Genomic DNA, 8,978 nt, shown 5'->3' with positions numbered 1-8,978 from the left:
TAACAATTTCAATAGTTCTATAATTCAAGCCAATAGATGGACACTCCATATTCCCTATATATCGAGGGTTTCCTCTCTTCTACTAAGTTCGATGGAAATCCATCGAACTTGAATACTAGTAAAGCTGGAGGCTTGTAGTATCTGTTCGAGTTATAAAGATGTTAATTGAATGAAAGATGATGAAAGAAATTAAATGAGAGCAAAGACAAACTTTGAAAAACTAAATGGGGTTGGTTGTCAAGCCAGGAATCGAACCTGGGTCTCCCTGATAACATGTCAGGAGCTCTACCAGTTAAGCTACCGAGCCCCTACCACCATCATTTCTCTTAGTTCATTCTTATACTCTCAATGCTTACTTACTTTCCCTTTCTCCTACCCAAACTACGTACTACGATGGTAATGTAGTAATTATTATTGATGCGTTAGTACAAATTTTCAGAGCTATTTTTTCATCGACCTTTTATTTTTTCAAAGTTTGTCTTTGCTCTCATTTAATTTCTTTCATCATCTATCATTCAATTAACATCTTTATAACTCGAACAGATACTACAAGCTTCCAGCTTTACTAGTATTCAAGTTCGATGGATTTCCATCGAACTTAGTAGAAGAGAGGAAACTCTCGACATATAGGGAAGATAGAGTGTCCATCTATTGGCTTGAATTAAAGATCTACTAGTCACGTATGACCAATAAGGCTGAAAATATTCTAATTTAAACACATAATCGGTCAATGAAAAAATAACTCTGAAAATTTCAATAGCCTCACCTGCTTTGAACCGGTTTAGAATATTTTAGGTTTAACGATGAAGCTTGAGCACTTCTGACCTTCGCTTCTCGACTAACTTCCAAGACAAGTGGCAGAATACTGAGAACTGATGTGATGATGCCATTAACATACTATGATATTGTGTTTTTTTGTTGAACCTGAAATAGCGTGGTAGATCCTGTTACAACACCTTCATTCTGAAGTAGTATTATGTAACGTCCATATTAGATATGTAAAGCAGACATCAACTCTTCCATCCTTGACCATAAGTATCTCAGTTATCATTCAAACAACAAACTTCTATGTGGTAATAAACTTGTTGTTAATTAGAAGTTTGTTATTTTAGTCGATTTCGAGCAATAATAAATAAAGTCAGTCAATACTGATTTGTATCAATGCTAACTTTACAAACGTTTCTAAATTAATTACGGATTCTTGGATACAATAGGGGACGGACGGGCAAGACGGAGAGGGCGGGTAAAATGAATAATCGTTTTAAATCGCTGGTCGGTCGATAGAAACATTTTAGACAGCAATCTATCAATCTATTATGTAACTACACTTACCGTTATCGATAAAGCATTGGTTTTGCATACTTGTGGGAATTTTTTTTTATAAATATTGAAATTTAGGAAAAAAAATAAAATTTTAAATCGTAAGTATACAGTACTTAGTTTAATGTTGTTAAGGACGATGCAGATTTGATTTTTTTTCTTCATATTCAGGACGCGGTTGATATTTTTGCGACGATTGTTTTGATTGAAATGTATTTTCCAATCAGTATTCGTTTTACGCGACCTGAGTATTCATTTTGCCCGCCCTGGTAGGGCAAAACGGATAATGTTGACTTTTTTTTTTTTTTTTAATTTCGAAGAAGAATTTCTTTGTTATTATTTTTATTTTACTTTAATTATAAACTTCAATTACCCAAAAAATTATTAGCCAAAGTTAAGAATGGATATGATTGTAATATATATTTGTTATTTCATTTTCAAATTAACATATCCGTTTTGCCCGTCCTTCCCCTAGAGGTCGAAATAAGTGCGAAGATAATTAGAATTCACTAACTAATTAATTACGCAACAAACAATCACCTGACAATATGAAAAGGTTGTATACACGGAAAGAAACTTGAAGGAATTTTTACTATTTCACTATTGTAATTTTTATTAAATTAAATAGTAACGGTGGACTATACTTCTCATTTAGTAATTTTTACGATCTACTATTGTAAATTTTTTCCAACAAACAAGGCTAGCAAGAATCTTGAAAAGTCGAATAATATAGAGCAAATTAGTCAAAATGTGTTTGTAAACTTTACAATTCAACTATTGTAAAAATTGACGGTCGGTTATTTTAAAAGAAATTTGAGGAAGGGAGAGAGATAGGAGGTTGGACTAATTGGTACCCATACAGTAACTGAAAAAAGAAATTGAAATTTCCGTCCTATCCGGGAATCGAACCCAGAACTCTTTGTTGGCAGCCAGAGACTCTCCCTCTACGCTATCCGAGGTAAACTAGTACCAATGCCCTTTAACATTTACATAAACTCGGAGTCTAGCGCTGTGCACGGCCATCGTTCACACTAATTGAGAAACATTCCAATTCAACTATTGTAAAATTTGTTATAGTTCTATTGGAAAGATACAGAGGCAGCACTGGGAATTTTAATTCTTACTTTTTACAATAGTAATGTCGTATTTTTTCTGATCGTAAATTGTAAAATTTCATGAATAAATAGTAAATTTTCTTCTAAAATATTTGAAAATTAATAGTAATAAAAGTATAGTCCAGCTTTACAATAGTTGTATAGTAAATTTTCCCAGAAATTTTTTTCCGTGTACATTGTTAAACGTAGTTAGGATCAGTTTAATTTGTGGTTTACCTATTTCCGGTTATATCCTTGCTAATACGCATAAGGACAATTCCAGGAACTACAGAAACGCTTATTTTGATTTAAACATTTACGAATATATCCTTTTATTCAAGTTTTTCCTCATTTTAAATTAATAGCATGCAACGGAGCACTAATAGTTTTTACTACTTAAAGTTTCGACGCAGGGAGCAATGTCTATTTTGCTATCGAGTAAAAAAATTACATAGGATTCTATAAATCTATATATGATTCGAGTAAAATTATATAAAATATTATACAATAAAGTTCGCCTTAGTAAGTAAGTTACTTTTTGCGCGTATCAGTATTATTTACATTAATTAAATAAAATATTATTTATAATTTTTTTTTAATTTGCCAACTCATTCTTCAAAAATTTAATTTAAATTTATTAAAAAATGTTAGAGTACTAATAGTTATGCGGATTGCAATGAACATTTATTAGTATTAAATTTGTTTATTTATTTTTATTACAAAAATTATTACCTAAAATAAATTCATCCAAGTTTTGGGAAATTTCAATTGAGACCGGGTGGCGCGCGCAACTTTTCTTCCACTCGGGATTTGCGCAGACTAAGTTGGTAACTGATACAGTCTTAGGCAAGTATTTTCATTAATAAATTATTTTTTTTTACTATCGTTTATTAACATTTTTGGTAATATTATGTGACCGATCGATTTGGAAAAGATTGAATTTTTTGATTATGTAAATTAAATTAATCTCTTATGAAAAATATTCTCATGGGAATCATTTAAAGTCGATCAAGGCGTTACTTGTAAAACGTTTTTTGTTAATAACAAAAAATAGTTCCTATTCACGGATTTCAGTGAGTTTTGCACTGTTAGATTCGTCTGATTTTTCTCGATTTTTTACAATTTTAAAATTTCCAGTGGCACTCTTTGCCCACAAAGTTGCGTAGTAGCGGGTGTAGACTACTACGATAATGCGAGGCCTTATTTATACGTAATGAGGCAATTAAGATTCTCTAGTTCAAAATTCAGGTAATCTCAAAGTCCACCGCGTCTTATGAAAATGTATGATTTCAGTAATCCATTTAGTAGCTTAGATAAATTCGTCAAAATACTTAAGTTTCTTAAATTAAGTGATGCCACAGGACATGATTCGTTATGCTTAATTTTGATCAGGTATCACCCCCTTCTATATGGTTCTGCAGTCTATTTATAATCCTCGAAAAACTAGAAGTAACCACCTGCAGTTGTTAAACTCTCCAGATCTATTCTTATACTGACCCATTTTCCGCGAATGACATCATCTTAAAAATTCTAATTCACCGAAAAAGATTTCAAAATGAGTCAAGTAGTCCAGTGATCTCATCAAAGCTCTATTGCAAAAATAACAGCCGTTTTCTTACTCCCTGGTTAAAAATACTGATTGAAAAGAATTGAGAGGCGGTCGCTCCATAAAAACTGTATATCTATATGTACAAGCAAAAGAATTGAAATTATTGAAAAGAATTCGAATTTCATCATTTTTAATTCTTTTCAATCAATATTTTTAAACAGGGCTAACTCATCAGTATGTCATGAATTATGAGTCATATTTTACTCAGAAAGGTTTTTAATGAAATGCGTATATTCATTCTACTTTACGTGCTCTACATACTAATGAACAAAGTATCACTCAACATTATGATACCTATAAGTTCAATCTTGCAAAATGGAGGTGAACTATTATCTATGAAGTAAAAACCCATCTTACGGATTCAGCTGAAACCTCTTTCTCAAGTCAAGTTGTAGCTCACAAAATAGTTACGAAAACTTTCACATTTTTCACTAATATACTGGTGACATCCAACGGTTTTCGGTCGAACTATTTCATCATTGATGATAGTCAACTTGATGAACTAACAGAGTTAGTTAGTTCTAAAAACTTACGTGGTGTAGCGCTACCTATCCTAAAGCTACTTAATGGTATTTTGTTAAACTGTCATAACCTACTTTTTCTACAAATAGATTGATTAAATAGTCTATAAATTAGTGATAGTAATTAATAGAACAAACCCCGTGGTTAAGCGAACTACATTCTTATCGAAGGCAACCGAGACTTTTAATGACAATAGTGGTATGTGATAGTGCATGTGAACTCACTTATTTTAACAAACACATTGGAATATGTACTCGTCGCATTTACGATTGTAACAAAGATTTATGAATATGCCAAATAAGTTTTATCCGTTGCATGTAAATACAACGAGTTAATATAAGCTTTGTAAATTCCTTATCAATGTATTTTACGACTTTTAAAGTCATGACACCTATAAAATTTTATCTGCATTCTTTGCATTTAACAGAAACATGTTATGCGCAGTAATTTTTGACTTTTAAATATTCCTTTACATGTATTATTGTCAGGCATGAGATTGTTGAACTTTTGTTTATTTAGCCGTATGCAAGTGAGTCTTTGCGTAGTTAAATGTTTTTCAGTGTTATTAAGGCAATGATAAGATGCAAGCCCAATGACCTATATTTTGAGATGCGCATAGTTATGATTGTCATACAAGGTCAGTTTGATCTGAAAATCATTCAGGCGCATTGAGTTGTTTTTTAATCTGCGCAGATGCATTATTAATGCCTGCATTTGACGTATTTCTACCAAGAAAAATAAGGACAGCTTGAAGAACATACACGCAAAAAAAAATTGGGGCTGTCACATGATACATTCCTGTGGCAGCCACATGATACATTCCTGTGGCAGCCACATGATTTTTTCATGTGGCTACTACATGATTTTCATGTGGCTTCCATATGGTTTTCATGTGATAGCAATATGATTTTCATGTGGCAGGCAATACTATAATAACAGTTAAAACAACAAAAATAATAATTATCATGATAATAATAATAATCTATATTATTAAGAGAATAAGAAAAATTTTGTGGCCAGTATATTTTAATGATAAAATGGGTTTTTATGGTTAAATTTGGTACCATTAGGAAGGTCTTGACCCGGAGTTGTGCCTTTTCAAGGTTTCATATCATTCTTACTAATAGTCAATTTACTATGATAAGAATGAAGGCTGCATTCGAAAATGCTCTATCTCTAGATACATAATTAAGAAATGACCTTGCATCTAGTGAACTATTGCCATTTTTAAAGATATAAGCTCATCCCGACATTACACTCATCGAGACCTTTCATTTGAGTACCCGCATCAACTTTTCATATATTTATATATATTATATATACATGTATATATAAAAAATATATCAAAATGCATGTAGGTACTCAAATGAAAGCTCTTGATGAGTGTAACATCGGGGAGAGCTTATATCTTGAAAAATATCAATAATTAAGTACTGACATTGCTATCTTGTCAACTAATGATATTTTTAAAGATATAAGCTCTTCCCGATGTTACACTCATCAAGAGCTTTCATTTGAGTACCCACATGCATTTTGATATATTTTTCATAAATACATATATATATAATATACATAAATATATGAAAAAATTGATGTGGGTGCTCAAATGAAAGGTCTCGATGAGTATAACATCGGGATGAGCTTTTTTTTTTTTTTGGGCGAGAGGAGGGAAATCTTCATAAGACACCGGCTAGATGTGATGATTTGGTTTTGCCGGTAGTGTGAGATTTTTACTCACTAAAACTCTCCCCTCTCTTGTACCTGATACTGCGGGACCACGTTAGCACTACTTCGTAGTACCAGGCCTCTTCCAAGCTACTCCTGTAGCTATTTCCACCTGTAGCTATTCCTCTTATATAATCGTGTAGCTATCCTCTTCTGCAGCAGGACCTTACGCGTCAGCCTTTCATCAGGCCTCGACATATGGCATTTTTTACGTCCCTCCTACTATTCCGTCCGTTTTGCGGCTGTGGCCGACTTACAGTCTGTACCCGCATTTGCCTGTGCCCCGCCCATTAGCACAGGAGCACAGTGACCGAGGAAACCACAGAGACCTGGTCAAGGTACAGTCGGCAAGGAAGCAAGCCCCGGAAAATCGCAGAAAAATTGCGACTGCCAGGGCTCGAACCCACGCCTGAGCGACTGCTGTACGGCAGTTTAAGACTTAAACCGCTCGGCCACGCAGTCGCCTAACATCGGGATGAGCTTATATCGTTAAAAATGTCAATAGTTCACGAGTTACGAGGTCATGTCTCAATATAGATTATTTCTATTATCATGATAATTATTATTTTTGTTGTTTTAACTGTTATTATAGTATTGCCTGCCACATGAAAATCATGTTGCTGTCACATGAAAACCATATGGCAGCCACATGAAAAAGTCATGTGACTGCCACAGGAAAATCATATAGCCACCACATGAAAATCATGTGGCAGTCACATGAAAACAGGAATGTATGCAGTCACAGGAATGTATCATGTGGCAGCCCCAATTTTTTTTTGCGTGTACGTCCAATGACTGTCGTTACGTTGAATATGAGATGAGATTAGTTTATTCTTGAGTCAATTTATAAAAATATACTTAAAATATTGCATGCGAAACTAAATAAGGACAGCCGATATAAAAAATCTTAACAATTCAACAAAGTTCGTTCTACGTTAACACATTATATACTATTGACTCTAAATAACATTTGCTACATACATGAAAGCTTCTCGACATTCATGGAACCACCACTTTAGATTTATGATTTTTTCTACAAACGAGAAATGAAAGCTTGTTTTAGAAAGCAGTTTATTTTATTTAATTGATATAAATTTAAGTCATCAATGCGAAAATAAATTTTAAACCTTGATTTATTACCGTACAGCATCCGGTTTGTCTGTACATCTAATTGGCATAGGTTACAAGTAAAAGGATTAGAAAAAGCACAGGAGGAATTTCCACTACGGCCAGAAGAAGGATGACGTCACTTTTTGTCTCCCTGAAATAGAAGCAAAACATCATTCTTAGTGATACATATTTAACAATGAACAGTTCGTTGACAAACGGAAACAGTTATCTCAAGGTCGCAAAGTTGCTCAACGAAAATAAGTATTTGACCATACTTAACACGTTTTAGTGAACAAACTCAAACAAAAGCTTTGTGTTGGAGAGCGTCAAACCGAGACTAGCTTTAGAAAAGAAACTCGTTTGGAGAAACAATAAATGTCAGATAAATATGGCATAATGTGTTCTTACAACATAATAATATGTTGAAAAATATATTTACTAATCTAGAAGATCATATAGTTGCTTTATCACTTTGCATATAATTTTTATACCCATGACCTTTTTCTGAATATCTTCCACTGACATAAACCGTACTGTTGAGTTTGAACAAGTCTTGGCGTCAATAATAATAATAATAATATTTATAATTATAATTTTAGAAAAAAAATTACTCAGAATAAAAATCATTTTCATAAAAAAAAAAAAAAAATTTCCTCAACAAAATAAAATTTGTTACATGCCGTAAGATGGACGGCGGAGTTTATAAGAAAGTCCTTCTTTACAAGCATGGAATGAGTGTTTTCCATACATGCTTGTAAATTTACGATTCTAGTAAAAAATTTTCTGTTATTTATAATTATAAAAATAATAATTATAATTATAATTATAATAAAAATTATTATTACAATAATAATAATAATAATATTTATAATTATAATTTCAGAAAAAAAAATTACTCAGAATAAAAATAATTTTCATAAAAAATTTCCTCAACAAAAAGTAAAAAATAAATAATAGTTTAAAAAAACTAAAAACACGCTTTTTATAGAAAACCAAACTAAAAAATAGAAAATAAATTTAAATTAAGAATAGTGTTAAAAATTTCAATAAATATAAATTAATAATAGTGTAAATAAAAATGTATTTTATTTTAAAAAGCGTGAGGTGCATGGTGTCAATAGTTATAAATATTTTATTGACAGATATGGGTAGAGTGATTATCATCTTCATACTATCTTAAAAAGCACCCCACTCTTGTTTTAAAATAAAATACATTTTTCTCATTGACACGATTATTAATTTAGATTTATTGAAATGGTTAACACTGTTTTTATTTTAAATTTATTTTCTATTTTTTAGTTTGGTTTTCTATAAAAAGCGTGTTTTTAGTTTTTTCAAACTATTATTTATTTTTTACTTTTTAGTTTGGTTTATTTATAAAAGCGTGATTTTTTAGTTTTTTTAAACTATTATTTGTTGATTATCAAAAATATTCAGGCGCGCAAATTACCCACGGAGAGTTACATACTGACATACTGACAAACTGACATACAAGTGAAGCTAATATAAAGCGTGTAAAATAAATTTTTTTTTTTTTTTTTTTTTTTTTTTTTTGCTAGGACTGCGATTGTGTCGGTCAGATTGACGTACCGACTCAC

The sequence above is a fragment of the Cotesia glomerata genome, linkage group LG7 (genome assembly GCF_020080835.1).
Source record: "Cotesia glomerata isolate CgM1 linkage group LG7, MPM_Cglom_v2.3, whole genome shotgun sequence".
NCBI lineage: Eukaryota > Metazoa > Arthropoda > Insecta > Hymenoptera > Braconidae > Cotesia > Cotesia glomerata.
This window is presented reverse-complemented; position numbering follows the sequence as displayed.